This window comes from Ostrea edulis, chromosome 3, assembly GCF_947568905.1.
Source record: "Ostrea edulis chromosome 3, xbOstEdul1.1, whole genome shotgun sequence".
NCBI classification, from domain to species: Eukaryota; Metazoa; Mollusca; class Bivalvia; order Ostreida; family Ostreidae; genus Ostrea; species Ostrea edulis.
Window position 1 is genome coordinate 79606322 of NC_079166.1, and position 21624 is coordinate 79627945.

Sequence of the window (21624 nt, forward strand, 5' to 3'; positions counted from 1 at the left end):
CGCTAACAATGATTTCTGCGAAAGGTCAAATAACTCCGTAAGAGGTCAAAGTTCAATTACGCAGGGTGAACTGTATTCGTTTCTCAAGAAGTGCTATATGATGCACTATAAGGTTTCTCAATAAGTCTTAAAATGAAAAAAAAAAATTGACGGCAGGAAAATAATAATAATAATAACTAGTAATCCTAATTGTTCGCGAACAATTAGAGGGCTTTCCACCTACAATGATTTAAAAAAAGATAATTAAGAATATTTAAGATGATGTACGAAACTCAAAACGACCTTGAAAATTTAAATAATAATTTTCACGATGACTTTGACCTCATTTTGAAGGTCAAAGGTCATCGCTCTTAATGCAAATGATCCCATGTCTCTATCTATATTAATGTAAAAGCTATCAGCTTAAAAACGTTAATCAAGACATTCAGGGGCAATAATTTGTTTAGGGATTTTCGGTTACTTTCGGTTAGTTTTTTAATGCAAAAAATCCTTTGAAAGACCTTTAAAATGGAAAAAAATTGATGATGACCTTGACCTTTGACCTTGACCTCATTTTGAAGGTCAAAGGTCATCGATTTTAAAACAAGTGGCCCCATGTCTCTATCTATATTAATATAAAAGTTATAGGCTTAGATAATGATATTGGAGACTTTCAGGGGCAATAACTATGCTTAAGGGTTTTTGTATCCCTTTGATTATTTTTTCTTTGCAAGAGGGTTTTACTGTGAATTCATTAGCGAAGGTTTCGTGTCTCTATGACTTTCCGTTAAGTAAGAGTAGCGATAACAAGGTTTTCGACGCGAGTCTCCGAAATTCACAGAAGGGTCAGAGTTCAAAGTTGTAATGCATACTATCAAAACCAATCATGAAGTCAATACTTACCCATATAATATTTCAACGCTATCTTAAGCAGGAAAGAGAGTATAAAAAGTGCTATTTTTTCCTCTTTTCTGATGACCTTGACCTTTGACCTTGACCTAATTTTCTAGGTCAAAGGTCACCGATCCTATTCCAGTTGGTCTCATCTTTCTACGACAAACCGTGCTCAAGCTCGACATGTTTTACGAATAAATCACAAAACATAAAGAGGCATTAACTCCCCTTAAGGGACACCGAATCCCTTCATTTGAAATTCTTCGCTTCTACTAATTACCCTCTATGTTTTAGAAAAGGTTTCATCCTCCTATCATTTACGGTTACAAAGTAGAAGTGCTAACAATGATTTCTGCGAAAGGTCAAATAACTCCGTAAGGGGTCAAAGTTCAATTACGCAGGGTGAACTGTATTCGTTTCTCAAGAAGTACTATATGATGGACTATAAAGTTTTTCGATAAGTCTTTAGACGAAAATTTTTTTTGACGGCAGGAAAATAATAATAACTAGTGATCCTAATTGTTCGCGAACAATTAGAGGGCTTCCCACCTTCTAGCGGTTTTTCAGTAGTGTTGAAATGCTAAAAGCCCCCCCCCCCCTACCCCATCCCACCCTCACCCAAACAAAAAAAAAAAAAAAAAAAAAAAAAAAAATTGATTTGGCTAGAAAAGAAATTCAAATTTGCCGCCTAAATTTGAGTGTTGAGGTGTGTTCAATGCTTGGTTTCGCATTAAGTACCCGTCAAATTTGAGGGAGAAAAGGGGTGTGGGTGTTGGGTAGCCAGCACATATGCACATATCAGGTAAAAGTGTAATGGGACTTGTGCAGGTGTTTGGGGTGACTTTAGACCTGTTAGATGTGATATTTGGAGGTGCAAAGAAACCGGATGTGCCATTTTCCTAGATTGTAGTAACTGCTGGTGCATGCTGGGAGTCTATACAAGCCTCATGTTGTCAGATGTTGTGAAGATGCACTGGATTTGACCGCGTGTGTTGTGGATTGTGGAATTGAATATACAGTTTGTAATGGCTCATCCTATGTGTTCTAATTCACGGAGACAATGTCTTTCAGTCATTTCACCCAAGGAGGCATGCATATACGGATTGATAGGCTTTGACAACAAACAACCAAAATGGCGGCCGGTGAATTAGAAAGTGTCTGAGTGCATGTAGGATATCTGAACGGAGAATAGGAGTACTGCATCCCATCTGATCCTGCAGGTAAGTGTTTATTTGTTTACAATGACAGTCGGGGTGGAATGTCAATGAGTTCAACTGTCAAGTAAAGTTGCATCATCATTATAAAAAAAAAAAAACTTAGTCTTTATGTTGATGCAGGCAGACAATTGAATCTGGCCTATGTCTTTTCATGAATGTAAATGGAATTCATGTTTGATTGACAAGACAGTCAAGAAATGGAAGAAGTGGGTGTAGGTCAGATGTGTAGGTGTAGGTCAGATTAGCTAGAATCCTGTAATTGTTGCATGGCATGAGACCGGTCAAAATAGTGTATTGAAACAGCTGATCACAATCAGATCACTTGAAGGGTGGGGGATTTCTTCCTTGGGGACGACAGGCGTGATGGGTGGGTTGGCCTTACTCGTGGAGACTGGCCCCTGGATGCGTGACCTTGACCTTTGACCTTGACCCACGTTCAAGGTCAAACTTCAAAAACCCATGGGGGAGAAAGTGTGACCTTGACCTTTGACCTTGACCCCATTTTGAAGGTCAGAGAGGTCACGGGGCTTCGTTTAAGTGGTCCCGCGTCTCTATCTACATCCGTGAAGAAGTTGTGGGCTCGAACGACGACGTCGGAGACTTTCGGGGGCGAGAACCGTGCTTCGGGGTTCTCGGTTTCCCCCGGTCAACTTCTCTGTGCGAGGGTCTTTTATGGTGAAATCGTCGGCCAAGGTCTCGCCTCTCCACGACTCGCGGTCTGGTAGGAGTAGCGATAACGGGGTTTTCAACGTTAAGTCGCCGCCTTTCGCAGAGCGGTCGAAGTTCAGAGTTGTAATTCAGGATTCCGAGACCGGTCCAGAATTCCATGCTGACCCATGTGATATTTCGATGCTATCTGAAGCGGGAAAGAGCGTATAAAAAGTGCCATTTTCTGGCCATTCTGGATGACCTTGACCTTTGACCTTGACCTACTTTTTCAAGGTCAAGGTCACCCAACCCGTCCCAGTGGGTTCCGTCTCTCTACGACGAAGACTTTAGGAGTCGTCAATTTGTAGGGGACAAATCGCAAAACATGAGGGGGCATTAACTCCCTTTAGGGGACACCGAATCCCTTCATTTGAAATTCTTCGCTTCTACTCATTGACCTCTATGCTTCAGCAAAGGTTTCATCCTCCTATCATTTACGGTTAAAAAGGAGTAGCGATAACAATGATTTCTGCTAACAGGTCCGATAACTCTGTAAGGGGTCAAAGTTCCATGACGCAGGGTGAAATGTATTCGTTTCTCAAGAAGTGCTCTAGGATGGACTCTAAAGTTTTTCGATAAGTCTTAAGACGAAAATTTTTTTTGACGGCAGGAAAATAATAATAATAAACAGAACAATAACAATAGGACTTTCCACAGAAAGGTGGAAAGCCCTAATTATAACTAGTGATCCTAATTGTTCGCGAACAATTAAAGGGCTTTCCACCTGCAATGATTTAAAAAAAGACATTTAAGAATATTTAAGATGATGTACGAAACTCGAAATGACCAAGAAAATTTAATTAATAATTTTCACGATGACCTTGACCTTTGACCTTCACCTCATTTTGAAGGTCAAAGGTCATCGGTCTTAATGCAAGTGGTCCCATGTCTCTATCTATATTAATATAAAAGTTATAGACTTAGATAATGATATTGGAGACTTTCAGAGGCAATAACTATGCTTAAGGGTTTTTGTATCCCTTTGATTATTTTTTCTTTGCAAGAGGGTTTTACTGTGAATTCATTAGCGAAGGTTTCGTGTCTCTATGACTTTCCGTTAAGTAGGAGTAGCGATAACAAGGTTTTCGACGCGAGTCTCCGAAATTCACAGAAGGGTCAAAGTTCAAAGTTGTAATGCATACTATCAAAACCAATCAAGAAGTCAATACTTACCCATATAATATTTCAACGCTATCTTAAGCAGGAAAGAGAGTATAAAAAGTGCTATTTTTTCCTCTTTTCTGATGACCTTGACCTTTGACCTTGACCTAATTTTCAAGGTCAAAGGTCACCGATCCTATTCCAGTTGGTCCCATGTCTCTACGACAAACCGTGCTCAAGCTCGACATGTTTTACGAATAAATTGCAAAACATAAAGAGGCATTAACTCCCTTTAGGGGACACAGAATCCCTTCATTTGAAATTCTTCGCTTCTACTAATTACCCTCTATGTTTTAGAAAAGGTTTCATCCTCCTATCATTTACGGTTACAAAGTAGAAGTGCTAACAATGATTTCTGCGAAAGGTCAAATAACTCCGTAAGGGGTCAAAGTTGAATTACGCAGGGTGAACTGTATTCGTTTCTCAAGAAGTACTATATGATGGACTATAAAGTTTTTCGATAAGTCTTAAGACGAAGATTTTTTTTGACGGCAGGAAAATAATAAAAATAATAATAATAATAATAATAATAATAATAATAAACAGAACAATAACAATAGGACTTTCCACTGAAAGGTGGAAAGCCCTAACAATAACAATAGGACTTTCCACTGAAAGGTGGAAAGCCCTAATAATAATAAACAGAACAATAACAATAGGACTTTCCACTGAAAGGTGGAAAGCCCTAATAACTAGTAATCCTAATTGTTCGCGAACAATTAGAGGTCTTTCCACCTTTTCAGACATTCAAACAATGTCTCTGAATACAAAAAAATGTGTACTTTATATGCTTTAAACGGTATACAAATTGCTTATTTTCAAAGTTTCTACATGACCTTGACCTTTGATATTGACCTAATTTTCAAGGTCAAAGGTCAGGGATGTCACTTCAGTTGGTCCTGTCTTCCTACAACAAATACTTTAGGAGTTGTAAATTTCTACGTTAAATTTAAAATTTTTAAGGGCATTAATTCCCTTTAGGGATCAACGAATCATCAAAAACAGGAAGTCATCTTTTACAATTGATCAGGCAATAAGTTTAGTGAACATTTCGTGTTCGTACCATTTACGGTTTCCATACTGTGGTGATAACAATGGTTTTTACGCTAGTCGCTGTAAATCGAAGAAAGGTCAAAGTTCAGAGTCGTAATGCAATGCATTGATTTAGGTTGGTTCTTGACTTATTGTGCATATTATACCTAATCTGTACTTTATATGCTTTAGACGTTGTGAAAATTGCTTATTTTGAAAGTTTCTAGATGACCTTGACCTTTGACCTTGACCTAATTTTCAAGGTCAAAGGTCAGGGATGTCACTTCAGTTGGTCCTGTCTTCCTACAACAAATACTTTAGGAGTTGTAAATTTCTACGCTAAATTAAAAATTTTTAAGGGCATTAATTCCCCCTAGGGATCAACGAATCATCAAAAACAGGAAGTCATCTTTTACAATTGATCAGGCAATAAGTTTAGTCAACATTCCGTGTTCGTCCCATTTACGGTTTCCATACTGTAGTGATAACAATGGTTTTTACGCAAGTCGCTGTAAATCGAAAAAAAGTCAAAGTTCAGAGTCGCAATGCAATGCATTGACTTAAGTTGGTTCTTGACTTATTGTGCATATTATACCTAATCTGTACTTTATATACTTTAGACGGTGTGAAAATTGCTTATTTTCAAAGTTTCTAGATGACCTTAACCTTTGACCTTGACCTAATTTTCAAGGTCAAAGGTCAGGAATGTCACTTCAGTTGGTCCTGTCTTCCTACGACAAATACTTTAGGAGTTGTAAATTTCTACGCGAAAGCGAAAACTTTGAAGGGCATTAATTCCCGTTACGGATCGAGAAACCATCAAAAACGGAAGTCATCTTTTACAATTGGTCAGGCAATAAGTTTAGTGAACATTTCGTGTTCGTCCCATTTACGGTTTCCATACTGTAGTGATAACAATGGTTTTTACGCAAGTCGCTGTAAATCGAAAAAAAGTCAAAGTTCAGAGTCGCAATGCAATGCATTGACTTAAGTTGGTTCTTGACTTATTGTGCATATTATACCTAATCTGTACTTTATATACTTTAGACGGTGTGAAAATTGCTTATTTTCAAAGTTTCTAGATGACCTTAACCTTTGACCTTGACCTAATTTTCAAGGTCAAAGGTCAGGAATGTCACTTCAGTTGGTCCTGTCTTCCTACGACAAATACTTTAGGAGTTGTAAATTTCTACGCGAAAGCGAAAACTTTGAAGGGCATTAATTCCCGTTACGGATCGAGAAACCATCAAAAACGGAAGTCATCTTTTACAATTGGTCAGGCAATAAGTTTAGTGAACATTTCGTGTTCGTCCCATTTACGGTTTCCATACTGTAGTGATAACAATGGTTTTTACGCAAGTCGCTGTAAATCGAACAAAGGTCAAAGTTCAGAATGGTAATGATATGCGTTGACTTAAGTTGGTTCTTGACTACTTGTGCATAGTATACCTTATCTGTACTTTATATGCTTTAGACGGTATGAAAATTGCTAATTTTCAAAGTTTCTAGATGACCTTGACCTTTGACCTTGACCTAATTTTCAAGGTCATAGGTCAGGGATGTCACTTCAGTTGGTCCTGTCTTCCTACGACAAATAATTTAGGAGTTATAAATTTCTACGCGAAAGCGAAAATTTTCAAGGGCATTAATTCCCGTTACGGATTGAGAAACCATCAAAAACAGGAAGTCATCTTTTACAATTGATCAGGCAATAAGTTTAGTGAACATTTCGTGTTCGTACCATTTACGGTTTCCATACTGTAGTGATAACAATGGTTTTTACGCAAGTTGCTGTAAATTGAAGAAAGGTCAAAGTTCAGAGTCGTAATGCAATGCGTTGGAATAAGTTGGTTTGTGGCTACTTGAGCATACAACACTTTTTCTGTACTTTCTATGCTTTTAACTGTATGAAAAGTGCTTATTTTTAAAGTTTCTAGATGACCTTGACTTTTGACCTTGACCTGATTTTCAAGGTCAAAGGTCAAGTATTCCATTCCAGTTGGTTCCGTCTTTCTACGACTTATATTTTAGGAGTTTTGAATTTTTCCGTAAAAATCGTAAACTTTCAGGGCCATTAACTCCCTTTAGGGATCACTGAAAACTTAAAAGTAAACACTACAACGCTTCAGCTTGATAGACTAAAGAATTTAGTGAAAGTTTCATGCTCTTATCATTTACGGTTTTCGAGGTGATCCGATAACAAGGGTTTTTTGCGTAAAGTCCCATAAGTTCGTTAGGGGTCAAAGATCAAATACGCAGGGTGAGATCTGAGCATGTTTCGAGATGTCAAATATGATGGTCTACATTGTTTTTCGATAAGTCTTAAAACGTCAAGATCTTCTCGCGGCGGAAAGAAAAGAAGACAAATAATAATAATAATAATAATAATAATAATAATAATAATAATAAAAAACAGAACAATAACAAAAGGTCTTTCCACAGAAAGGTGGAAAGACCTAACTAGTGATCCTAATTGTTCGCAAACAATTAGAGGGCTTTCCACCTACAATGATTTAAAAAAAGATATTTAAGAATATCTAAGATGATGTACGAATCTCAAAATGAGCAAGAAAATTTAATTAATCATTTTCACGATGACCTTGACCTTTGACCTTGACCTCATTTTGAAGGTCAAAGGGCATCGCTCTTAATGCAAGTGATCCCATGTCTTTATCTATATTAATGTAAAAGCTATAAGCTTAAAAAGTGTTAATCAAGACATTCAGGGACAATAATTTGTTTAGGGGTTTTCGGTTACTTTCGGTTAGCTTATCAATGCTAAAAATACTTTGAAAGACCTTGAAAATGGAAAAAAAAAATTTGATGATGACCTTGACCTTTGACCTTGACCTCATTTTGAAGGTCAAAGGTCATCGGTCTTAATGCCAGTGGTCCCATGTCTCTATATTAATATAAAAGTTATAGGCTTAGATAATGATATTGGAGACTTTCAGGGGCAATAACTATGCTTAAGGGTTTTCATATCCCTTTGATTATTTTTTCTTTGCAAGAGGGTTTTACTGTGAATTCATTAGCGAAGGTTTCGTGTCTCTATGACTTTCCGTTAAGTAGGAGTAGCGATAACAAGGTTTTCGACGCGAGTCTCCGAAATTCACAGAAGGGTCAGAGTTCAAAGTTGTAATGCATACTATCAAAACCAATCAAGAAGTCAATACTTACCCATATGATATTTCAACGCTATCTTAAGCAGGAAAGAGAGTATAAAAAGTGCTATTTTTTCCTCTTTTCTGATGACTTTGACCTTTGACCTTGACCTAATTTTCAAGGTCAAAGGTCACCGATCCTATTCCAGTTGGTCCCATGTCTCTACGACAAACCGTGCTCAAGCTCGACATGTTTTACGAATAAATCGCAAAACGTAAAGAGGCATTAACTCCCTTTAGGGGACACCGAATCCCTTCATTTGAAATTCTTCGCTTCTACTAATTACCCTCTGTGTTTTAGAAAAGGTTCCATCCTCCTATCATTTACGGTTACAAAGTAGAAGTGCTAACAATGATTTCTGCGAAAGGTCAAATAACTCCGTAAGGGGTCAAAGTTCAATTACGCAGGGTGAACTGTATTCGTTTCTCAAGAAGTACTATATGATGGACTATAAAGTTTTTCGATAAGTCTTAAGACGAAGATTTTTTTTGACGGCAGGAAAATAATAATAATAATAATAATAATAATAATAAACAGAACAATAACAATAGGACTTTCCACAGAAAGGTGGAAAGCCCTAACTAGTGATCCTAATTGTTCGCGAACAATTAGAGGGCTTTCCACCTGCAATGATTTTAAAAAAGACATTTAAGAATATTTAAGATGATGTACGAAACTCAAAATGACCAAGACAATTTCATTAATAATTTTCACGATGACCTTGACCTTTGACCGTCACCTCATTTTGAAGGTCAAAGGTCATCGGTCTTAATGCAAGTGATCCCATGTCTCTATCTATATTAATGTAAAAGCTATAAGCTTAAAAAAATGTTAATCAAGATATTCAGGGGCAATAATTTGTTTAGGGGTTTTTGGTTCCTTTCGGTTAGCTTCTCAATGCTAAAAATACTTTGAAAGACCTTGAAAATGAAAAAAAAATAATTTTGGTGATGACCTTGACCTTTGACCCTGACCTCATTTTGAAGGTCAAAGGTCATCGGTCTTAATGCAAGTGGTCCCATGTCTCTATCTATATTAATATAAAAGTTATAGGCTTAGATAATGATATTGGAGACTTTCAGGGGCAATAACTATGCTTAAGGGTTTTCGTATCCCTTTGATTATTTTTTCTTTGCAAGAGGGTTTTACTGTGAATTCATTAGCGAAGGTTTCGTGTCTCTATGACTTTCCGTTAAGTAGGAGTAGCGATAACAAGGTTTTCGACGCGAGTCTCCGAAATTCACAGAAGGGTCAGAGTTCAAAGTTGTAATGCATACTATCAAAACCAATCAAGAAGTCAATACTTACCCATATGATATTTCAACGCTATCTTAAGCAGGAAAGAGAGTATAAAAAGTGCTATTTTTTCCTCTTTTCTGATGACCTTGACCTTTGACCTTGACCTAATTTTCAAGGTCAAAGGTCACCGATCCTATTCCAGTTGGTCCCATGTCTCTACGACAAACCGTGCTCAAGCTCGACATGTTTTACGAATAAATCGCAAAACGTAAAGAGGCATTAACTCCCTTTAGGGGACACCGAATCCCTTCATTTGAAATTCTTCGCTTCTACTAATTACCCTCTGTGTTTTAGAAAAGGTTTCATCCTCCTATCATTTACGGTTACAAAGTAGAAGTGCTAACAATGATTTCTGCGAAAGGTCAAATAACTCCGTAAGGGGTCAAAGTTCAACTACGCAGGGTGAACTGTATTCGTTTCTCAAGAAGTACTATATGATGGACTATAAAGTTTTTCGATAAGTCTTAAGACGAAGATTTTTTTTTGACGGCAGGAAAATAATAATAATAATAATAATAAACAGAACAATAACAATAGGACTTTCCACAGAAAGGTGGAAAGCCCTAACTAGTGATCCTAATTGTTCGCGAACAATTAGAGGGCTTTCCACCTGCAATGATTTTAAAAAAGACATTTAAGAATATTTAAGATGATGTACGAAACTCAAAATGACCAAGACAATTTCATTAATAATTTTCACGATGACCTTGACCTTTGACCTTCACCTCATTTTGAAGGTCAAAGGTCATCGGTCTTAATGCAAGTGATCCCATGTCTCTATCTATATTAATGTAAAAGCTATAAGCTTAAAAAAATGTTAATCAAGATATTCAGGGGCAATAATTTGTTTAGGGGTTTTTGGTTCCTTTCGGTTAGCTTCTCAATGCTAAAAATACTTTGAAAGACCTTGAAAATGAAAAAAAAATAATTTTGGTGATGACCTTGACCTTTGACCCTGACCTCATTTTGAAGGTCAAAGGTCATCGGTCTTAATGCAAGTGGTCCCATGTCTCTATCTATATTAATATAAAAGTTATAGGCTTAGATAATGATATTGGAGACTTTCAGGGGCAATAACTATGCTTAAGGGTTTTCGTATCCCTTTGATTATTTTTTCTTTGCAAGAGGGTTTTACTGTGAATTCATTAGCGAAGGTTTCGTGTCTCTATGACTTTCCGTTAAGTAGGAGTAGCGATAACAAGGTTTTCGACGCGAGTCTCCGAAATTCACAGAAGGGTCAGAGTTCAAAGTTGTAATGCATACTATCAAAACCAATCAAGAAGTCAATACTTACCCATATGATATTTCAACGCTATCTTAAGCAGGAAAGAGAGTATAAAAAGTGCTATTTTTTCCTCTTTTCTGATGACCTTGACCTTTGACCTTGACCTAATTTTCAAGGTCAAAGGTCACCGATCCTATTCCAGTTGGTCCCATGTCTCTACGACAAACCGTGCTCAAGCTCGACATGTTTTACGAATAAATCGCAAAACGTAAAGAGGCATTAACTCCCTTTAGGGGACACCGAATCCCTTCATTTGAAATTCTTCGCTTCTACTAATTACCCTCTGTGTTTTAGAAAAGGTTTCATCCTCCTATCATTTACGGTTACAAAGTAGAAGTGCTAACAATGATTTCTGCGAAAGGTCAAATAACTCCGTAAGGGGTCAAAGTTCAACTACGCAGGGTGAACTGTATTCGTTTCTCAAGAAGTACTATATGATGGACTATAAAGTTTTTCGATAAGTCTTAAGACGAAGATTTTTTTTGACGGCAGGAAAATAATAATAATAATAATAATAATAATAATAAACAGAACAATAACAATAGGACTTTCCACAGAAAGGTGGAAAGCCCTAACTAGTGATCCTAATTGTTCGCGAACAATTAGAGGGCTTTCCACCTGCAATGATTTTAAAAAAGACATTTAAGAATATTTAAGATGATGTACGAAACTCAAAATGACCAAGACAATTTCATTAATAATTTTCACGATGACCTTGACCTTTGACCTTCACCTCATTTTGAAGGTCAAAGGTCATCGGTCTTAATGCAAGTGATCCCATGTCTCTATCTATATTAATGTAAAAGCTATAAGCTTAAAAAAATGTTAATCAAGATATTCAGGGGCAATAATTTGTTTAGGGGTTTTTGGTTCCTTTCGGTTAGCTTCTCAATGCTAAAAATACTTTGAAAGACCTTGAAAATGAAAAAAAATTAATTTTGGTGATGACCTTGACCTTTGACCCTGACCTCATTTTGAAGGTCAAAGGTCATCGGTCTTAATGCAAGTGGTCCCATGTCTCTATCTATATTAATATAAAAGTTATAGGCTTAGATAATGATATTGGAGACTTTCAGGGGCAATAACTATGCTTAAGGGTTTTCGTATCCCTTTGATTATTTTTTCTTTGCAAGAGGGTTTTACTGTGAATTCATTAGCGAAGGTTTCGTGTCTCTATGACTTTCCGTTAAGTAGGAGTAGCGATAACAAGGTTTTCGACGCGAGTCTCCGAAATTCACAGAAGGGTCAGAGTTCAAAGTTGTAATGCATACTATCAAAACCAATCAAGAAGTCAATACTTATCCATATAATATGTCAACGCTATCTTAAGCAGGAAAGAGAGTATAAAAAGTGCTATTTTTTCCTCTTTTCTGATGACCTTGACCTTTGACCTTGACCTAATTTTCAAGGTCAAAGGTCACCGATCCTATTCCAGTTGGTCCCATGTCTCTACGACAAACCGTGCTCAAGCTCGACATGTTTTACGAATAAATCGCAAAACATAAAGAGGCATTAACTCCCCTTAGGGGACACCGAACCCCTTCATTTGAAATTCTTCGCTTCTACTAATTACCCTCTATGTTTTAGAAAAGGTTTCATCCTCCTATCATTTACGGTTACAAAGTAGAAGTGCTAACAATGATTTCTGCGAAAGGTCAAATAACTCCGTAAGGGGTCAAAGTTCAACTACGCAGGGTGAACTGTATTCGTTTCTCAAGAAGTACTATATGATGGACTATAAAGTTTTTCGATAAGTCTTAAGACGAAAATTTTTTTTGACGGCAGAAAAATAATAATAAACAGAACAATAACAATAGGACTTTCCACTGAAAGGTGGAAAGCCCTAACTAGTAATCCTAATTGTTCGCGAACAATTAGAGGGCTTTCCACCTACAATGATTTAAAAAAAAAATATTTAAGAATATTTAAGATGATGTACGAAACTCAAAACGACCTTGAAAATTTAAATAATAATTTTCACGATGACTTTGACCTCATTTTGAAGGTCAAAGGTCATCGCTCTTAATGCAAATGATCTCATGTCTCTATCTATATTAATGTAAAAGCTATCAGCTTAAAAACGTTAATCAAGACATTCAGGGGCAATAATTTGTTTAGGGGTTTTCGGTTACTTTCGGTTAGTTTCTCAATGCTAAAAATCCTTTGAAAGACCTTTAAAATGGAAAAAAAAATGATTATGACCTTGACCTTTGACCTTGACCTCATTTTGAAGGTCAAAGGTCATCGATCTTAAAGCAAGTGGCCCCATGTCTCTATCTATATTAATATAAAAGTTATAGGCTTAGATAATGATATTGGAGACTTTCAGGGGCAATAACTATGCTTAAGGGTTTTCGTATCCCTTTGATTATTTTTTCTTTGCAAGAGGGTTTTACTGTGAATTCATTAGCGAAGGTTTCGTGTCTCTATGACTTTCCGTTAAGTAGGAGTAGCGATAACAAGGTTTTCGACGCGAGTCTCCGAAATTCACAGAAGGGTCAAAGTTGAAAGTTGTAATGCATACTATCAAAACCAATCAAGAAGTCAATACTTACCCATATAATATTTCAACGCTATCTTAAGCAGGAAAGAGAGTATAAAAAGTGCTATTTTTTCCTCTTTTCTGATGACCTTGACCTTTGACCTTGACCTAATTTTCAAGGTCAAAGGTCACCGATCCTATTCCAGTTGGTCCCATGTCTCTACGACAAACCGTTCTCAAGCTCGACATGTTTTACGAATAAATCGCAAAACATAAAGAGGCATTAACTCCCTTTGAGGGACACCGAATCCCTTCATTTGAAATTCTTCGCTTCTACTAATTACCCTCTATGTTTTAGAAAAGGTTTCATCCTCCTATCATTTACGGTTACAAAGTAGAAGCGCTAACAATGATTTCTGCGAAAGGTCCAATAACTCCGTAAGGGGTCAAAGTTCAATTACGCAGGGTGAACTGTATTCGTTTCTCAAGAAGTACTATATCATGGACTATAAAGTTTTTCAATAAGTCTTAAGACGAAAATTTTTTTTGACGGCAGGAAAATAATAAACAGAACAATAACAACTAGTGATCCTAATTGTTCGCGAACAATTAGAGGGCTTCCCACCTTCTAGCGGTTTTTCAGTAGTGTTGAAATGCTAAAAGCCCCCCCCCCACCCCACCCCACCCTCACCAAAAAAAAAGAAAAAAATGGATTTGGCTTGAAAAGAAATTCAAATTTGCCGCCTTGAGTGTTGTAGTGTTGGAGATTAAGGCCTTGGTTTCGCACGATAGTACCGGTCAAATATTTGAAAAAAAAGGGTGCGAGTGTTGCATAGCCGGCACATATCAGGTAAAAGTGTAATGGGACTTGTGCAGGTGTTTGGGGTGACTTTAGACCTGTTAGATGTGATATTTGGAGGTGCAAAGAAACCGGATGTGCCATTTTCCTAGATTGTAGTAACTGCTGGTGCATGCTGGGAGTCTATACAAGCCTCATGTTGTCAGATGTTGTGAAGATGCACTGGATTTGACCGTGTGTGTTGTGGATTGTGGAATTGAATATACAGTTTGTAATGGCTCATCCTATGTGTTCTAATTCACGGAGACAATGTCTTTCAGTCATTTCACCCAAGGAGGCATGCATATACGGATTTATAGGCTTTGACAACAAACAACCAAAATGGCGGCCGGTGAATTAGAAAGTGTCTGAGTGCATGTAGGATATCTGAACGGAGAATAGGAGTACTGCATCCCATCTGATCCTGCAGGTAAGTGTTTATTTGTTTACAATGACAGTCAGGATGGAATGTCAATGAGTTCAACTGTCAAGTAAAGTTGCATCATCATTATAAAAAAAAAAAACTTAGTCTTTATGTTGATGCAGGCAGACAATTGAATCTGGCCTATGTCTTTTCATGAATGTAAATGGAATTCATGTTTGATTGACAAGACAGTCAAGAAATGGAAGAAGTGGGTGTAGGTCAGATGTGTAGGTGTAGGTCAGATTAGCTAGAATCCTGTAATTGTTGCATGGCATGAGACCGGTCAAAATAGTGTATTGAAACAGCTGATCACAATCAGATCACTTGAAGGGTGGGGGATTTCTTCCTTGGGGACGACAGGCGTGATGGGTGGGTTGGCCTTACTCGTGGAGACTGGCCCCTGGATGCGTGACCTTGACCTTTGACCTTGACCCACTTTCAAGGTCAAACCTCAAAAATCCTGTTGTTGGGCATGAAACCAGTCAAAATAGTGTATTATAAACAGCTGATCACAGACAGATCACTTGAAGGGTGGGGGATTTCTTCCTTGGGGACGACAGGCGTGATGGGTGGGTTGGCCTTACTCGTGGAGACTGGCCCCTGGATGCTTGACCTTGACCTTTGACCTTGACCCACTTTCAAGGTCAAACCTCAAAAACACATGGGGGAGAAAGTGTGACCTTGACCTTTGACCTTGACCTCATTTTGAAGGTCAGAGAGGTCACGGGGCTTCGTTTAAGTGGTCCCGCATCCCTATCTACATCCGTGAAGAAGTTGTGGGCTCGAACGACGACGTCGGAGACTTTCGGGGGCGAGAACCGTGCTTCGGGGTTCTCGGTTTCCCTCGGTCAACTTTTCTGTGCGAGAGCGTTTCATCTGGAATTCGTCGGCGAAGGTCTCGCCTCTCCACGACTTGCGGTCTAGTGAGAGTAGCGATAACGGGGTTTTCGACGTTAAGTCGCTGCCATTCGCAGAGTGGTCAAAGTTCAGAGTTGACATTCGTGATGCCGAGACCGGTCCAAAATTCCTTGCTGACCCATGTGATATTTCGATGCTATCTGAAGCGTGAAAGAGCGTATAAAAAGTGCCATTTTCTGGCCATTCTGGATGACTTTGACCTTGACCTACTTTTTCAAGGTCAAGGTCACCCAACCCGTCCCAGTGGGTTCCGTCTCTCTACGACGAAGACTTTAGGAGTCGTCAATTTGTAGGGGACAAATCGCAAAACATGAGGGGGCATTAACTCCCTTTAGGGGACACCGAATCCCTTCATTTGAAATTCTTCGCTTCTACTAATTACCCTCTGTGTTTTAGAAAAGGTTTCATCCTCCTATCATTTACGGTTACAAAGTAGAAGTGCTAACAATGATTTCTGCGAAAGGTCAAATAACTCCGTAAGGGGTCAAAGTTCAATTACGCAGGGTGAACTGTATTCGTTTCTCAAGAAGTACTATATGATGGACTATAAAGTTTTTCGATAAGTCTTAAGACGAAGATTTTTTTTGACGGCAGGAAAATAATAATAATAATAATAATAATAATAAACAGAACAATAACAATAGGACTTTCCACTGAAAGGTGGAAAGCCCTAACTAGTAATCCTAATTGTTCGTGAACAATTAGAGGTCTTTCCACCTTTTCTGGATTTGTTTCTTGACCTTCAATCTTGATCCATTCTTCAGTAGGTCAAATGAGGCCAAAAAACTTTCAAGTCAATGTAAACTTGGAAAACTTTCAGGGGCCATAACTATTTAAAGGGGTTGGTGAATCTTTTCGCACTGAATAGATTGAAGAGTCTACTAAATCAGTACAAAACATTAATGATTAAGGTTTGGTATCTCCAGGGTTAACGGTTTCGAAGGACTAGTGATAACAAGCTTTATTTGTAAGATGGGCAATAATTTTTAAAGGAGCCCGGCTTAAGGGCCAAGAAAGATGTTTTAATTGGTTTAAAAGAACATACTAATGATGCAATGAAAAATGATGTATGTTGAAAGACAAAAGAGATATAAAAAGAGCTAAATTCTCAATATTTGAAGTAACTTTGACCTTTGACCTTTACCTAATATTCAGGGTCAAAGGTCAATGATCACATTGCAGTTTGTCCCATGTTTCTATGATTATCCGTTTAAAAGTTAACGATTAGCACAAACACATAAAGGGGCAATAACTCATATAAGGGGTCAGTGGATCCTTTCACACTGAATATGTTGAAGTTGTGCTTTGAGAAACCGAAGACATTGGTGAAGGTTTGGTGTCTCTATGGTCTATGGTTTCAAAGGGGTAGCGATAACAAGGTTAATAATGTAAGGGGCAATAACTTTTAAAGTGGTCAGTCTTAGGGTACAGGTATCAAATCTTTAAAATGGATTTAAAAGGACATACTAAAGATTCAATTATATGTAGTATATGTTTAAAGACAAAAGAGATCTAAAAAGAGCTAAATTTCTCATATTTTGAATGACCTTGACCTTTGACCTTGACATAAATTAAAAGGTCAAAGAATGGAGATTCTAATGCAGTTGGTCCCATGTCTCTAGGATAAATGGTTTTAATTTTTTTTAATTATTTGTAAAAATCAAAACCTTTCAGGGGCAATAACTCATAAAAGGGGTCGAAGAATCTTTTTGCAATGAATAGATTGAAGAGTCTCCTTGAATAGTTGAAGACATTGATGAAGGTTTGGTGTCTCTACGGTCTATGGTTTCAGAGGAGTAGCGATAACAAGGTTAATACTGTAAAGGGCAATAACTTTTAAAGGGGTCAATCTTAGGGCACAGGAATTAAATCTTTAAAATAGATTTAAAAGGACATACTAAAGATGCAATGATATGTAGTATATGTTGAAAGACAAAAGAGATATAAAAAGAGCTAAATTTCTCATATTTTGAATGACCTTGACCTTTGACCTTGACATAAATTAAAAGGTCAAAGGATGAAGATTCTAATGCAGTTGGTCCCATGTCTCTAGGATAAATGGTTTTAATTTTTTTCAATTATTTGTAAAAATCAAAAACTTTCAGGGGCAATAACTCATAAAAGGGGCCGAAGAATCTTTTCGCAATGAATAGATTGAAGAGTCTCCTTGAATAGTTGAAGACATTGGTGAAGGTTTGGTGTCTCTACGGTCTATGGTTTCAGAGGAGTAGCGATAACAAGGTTAATACTGTAAAGGGCAATAACTTTTAAAGGGGTCAAACTTCGGGTACACGAATTAAGTCTTTAAAATAAATTTAAAAGGACATACTAAAGATGCAATGATATGTAGTATATGTTGAAAGACAAAAGAGATATAAAAAGAGCTAAATTTCTCATATTTTGAATGACCTTGACCTTTGACCTTGACATAAATTAAAAGGTCAAAGGATGAAGATTCTAATGCAGTTGGTCCCATGTCTCTAGGATAAATGGTTTTAATTTTTTTCAATTATTTGTAAAAATCAAAACCTTTCAGGGGCAATAACTCATAAAAGGGGTCGAAGAATCTTTTTGCAATGAATAGATTGAAGAGTCTCCTTCACTAGTCGAAGACATTGGTGAAGGTTTGGTATCTTTACGGTGTACGGTTTCGGAGGAGTAGCGATAACAAGGTAAATACTCTAAGGGGCAATAACTTTTAAAAGGGTCAGTCTTAAGGTACAGAAATTAAATCTTTAAAATAGATTTAAAAGGACATACTAAAGATGCAATGATATGTAGTATATGTTGAAAGACAAAAGATATATAAACAGAGCTAAATTTCTCAAATTTTGAATGACCTTGACCTTTGACCTTGATATAAATCAAAAGGTCAAAGGATGAAGATTCTAATGCAGTTAGTCCCATGTCTTTAGGATAAATGGTTTTAAAATTTTTCAATTATTTGTAAAAATCAAAAATTTTCAGGGGCAATAACTCATAAAAGGGGTCGAAGAATCATTTCGCAATGAATAGATTGAAGAGTCTCCTTGACTAGTCGAAGACATTAGTGAAGGTTTGGTATCTTTACGGTGTTCGGTTTCGGAGGAGTAGCGATAACAAGCTTTTATTGCAAAAGGGGCAATAACTCCTTGAGGGGTCAAAGTTCATATACGCAGGGTGAACTGCCAAAATCTTTTAAGGAGTACATTCTTATGGACTATAAATCTTTTCGATAAATGTTGAAACTCAAAATCACGGGGAGGAAAAATAATAATAATAATAATAATAATAATAATAATAATAAACAGAAGAATATCAATAGGTCTTTCCACAGAAAGATGGAAAGACCTAATAAGACTTTCCTCAGAAAGGTGGAAAGCCCTAATAATAATAACTAGTGATCCTAATTGTTCGCGAACAATTAGAGGGCTTCCCACCTTCTAGCGGTTTTTCAGTAGTGTTGAAATGCTAAAAGCCCCCCCCCCCCCACCCCACCCCACCCTCACCAAAAAAAAAAAATTGATTTGGCTAGAAAAGAAATTCAAATTTGCCGCCTAAATTTGAGTGTTGAGGTGTGTTCAATGCTTGGTTTCGCATTAAGTACCCGTCAAATTTGAGGGAGAAAAGGGGTGTGGGTGTTGGGTAGCCAGCACATATGCACATATCAGGTAAAAGTGTAATGGGACTTGTGCAGGTGTTTGGGGTGACTTTAGACCTGTTAGATGTGATATTTGGAGGTGCAAAGAAACCGGATGTGCCATTTTCCTAGACTGTAGTAACTGCTGGTGCATGCTGGGAGTCTATACAAGCCTCATGTTGTCAGATGTTGTGAAGATGCACTGGATTTGACCGTGTGTGTTGTGGATTGTGGAATTGAATATACAGTTTGTAATGGCTCATCCTATGTGTTCTAATTCACGGAGACAATGTCTTTCAGTCATTTCACCCAAGGAGGCATGCATATACGGATTTATAGGCTTTGACAACAAACAACCAAAATGGCGCCGGTGAATTAGAAAGTGTCTGAGTGCATGTAGGATATCTGAACGGAGAATAGGAGTACTGCATCCCATCTGATCCTGCAGGTAAGTGTTTATTTGTTTACAATGACAGTCAGGATGGAATGTCAATGAGTTCAACTGTCAAGTAAAGTTGCATCATCATTATAAAAAAAAAACTTAGTCTTTATGTTGATGCAGGCAGACAATTGAATCTGGCCTATGTTTTTTCATGAATGTAAATGGAATTCATGTTTGATTGACAAGACAGTCAAGAAATGGAAGAAGTGGGTGTAGGTCAGATGTGTAGGTGTAGGTCAGATTAGCTAGAATCCTGTAATTGTTGCATGGCATGAGACCGGTCAAAATAGTGTATTGAAACAGCTGATCACAATCAGATCACTTGAAGGGTGGGGGATTTCTTCCTTGGGGACGACAGGCGTGATGGGTGGGTTGGCCTTACTCGTGGAGACTGGCCCCTGGATGCATGACCTTGACCTTTGACCTTGACCCACTTTCAAGGTCAAACTTCAAAAACCCATGGGGGAGAAAGTGTGACCTTGACCTTTGACATTGACCTGATTTTGAAGGTCAGAGAGGTCACGGGGCTTCGTTTAAGTGGTCCCGCGTCTCTATCTACATCCGTGAAGAAGTTGTGGGCTCGAACGACGACGTCGGAGACTTTCGGGGGCGAGAACCGTGCTTCGGGGTTCTCGGTTTCCCTCGGTCAACTTCTCTGTGCGAGGGTCTTTTATGGTGAAATCGTCGGTCAAGGTCTCGCCTCTCCACGACTCGCGGTCTGGTAGGAGTAGCGATAACGGGGTTTTCGACGTTAAGTCGCCGCCATTCGCAGAGCGGTCAAAGTTCAGAGTTGACATTCGTGATGCCGAGACCGGTCCAGAATTCCATGCTGACCCATGTGATATTTCGATGCTATCTGAAGCGGGAAAGAGCGTATAAAAAGTGCCATTTTCTGGCCATTCTGGATGACCTTGACCTTTGACCTTGACCTACTTTTTCAAGGTCAAGGTCACCCAACCCGTCCCAGTGGGTTCCGTCTCTCTACGACGAAGACTTTAGGAGCCGTCAATTTGTAGGGGACAAATCGCAAAACATGAGGGGGATTAACTCCCTTTAGGGGACACCTAATCCCTTCATTTGAAATTCTTCGCTTCTACTAATTGACCTCTATGCTTCAGCAAAGGTTTCATCCTCCTATCCTTTACGGTTAAAAAGGAGTAGCGATAACAATGATTTCTGCTAACAGGTCCGATAACTCTGTAAGGGGTCAAAGTTCCATGACGCAGGGTGAAATGTATTCGTTTCTCAAGAAGTGCTCTAGGATGGACTCTAAAGTTTTTCGATAAGTCTTAAGACGAAAATTTTTTTTGACGGCAGGAAAATAATAATAATAATAATAAACAGAACAATAACAATAGGACTTTCCACAGAAAGGTGGAAAGCCCTAATAATAATAAACAGAACAATAACAATAGGACTTTCCACTGAAAGGTGGAAAGCCCTAATAATAAACAGAACAATAACAATAGGACTTTCCACTGAAAGGTGGAAAGCCCTAATAAACAGAACAATAACAATAGGACTTTCCACTGAAAAATGGAAAGCCCTAATAATAATAAGAAGAAGAAACAGTAAAATAACTATAAGGTCTTCCGTGAAGAACGGAAGACCTTAACTAGAAACTTGTTGCCATGGCAACAAGAAGGTTTTCCGTTCTTTCCGTGTCTAGTAGATAACCTTAAATTCTTCATTTGTTATCAAGTGGGAAAAACATATTCGAGTAATCTAGGGGATTGAACCCGGGTCGCCCGCATGAAAATCCACTACGCTAACCATTAGACTAGCGAGGACCTCGCTTCAAAAAGAAAATTACGAATATCTAGAGTTTGGTTTGATCAATTTAAAAACAAATATCATATTCAGCATTCTATAAAGAGTCTCTATTTATCTTACCTTTATCAACGAAAAACATTAAAAAACAAAAAAGTTGAAAAAATCCAGTTTTTAAATTCGCTTCCGGTAGCGACCGGAAGTGATGACAACGTACGAAATAGTGATTCTGCAAATTTATAAGTCATGTTCTATCATCTCTAATAAGTCTCCAGTTCATATCTTTAGCCCTTCCTGTAGATCATTCGCGGACAAAGTTCCATTTGAAAATCAGGAAATTGTCCATAACTTGGAACTGAAATTTTTTTTGTGATAAACAAAGTTCATAATA

The 21624-nt window shown here is 37.8% G+C and overlaps 1 protein-coding gene and 1 long non-coding RNA gene across 2 annotated transcripts in view; one reads left to right on the plus strand and one right to left on the minus strand.

Moving 5' to 3' along the window:
* Positions 1-21624, minus strand: part of LOC125676169 (probable serine/threonine-protein kinase pats1) — a 225785-nt gene that overhangs the window by 123107 nt on the left and 81054 nt on the right. The window lies entirely within an intron of this gene.
* LOC125676176 (uncharacterized) lies at positions 611-19889 on the plus strand. The gene is made up of 3 exons (XR_008801294.1): positions 611-2093; positions 14342-16062; positions 18756-19889. It is a non-coding gene; the product is annotated as an uncharacterized LOC125676176 (long non-coding RNA).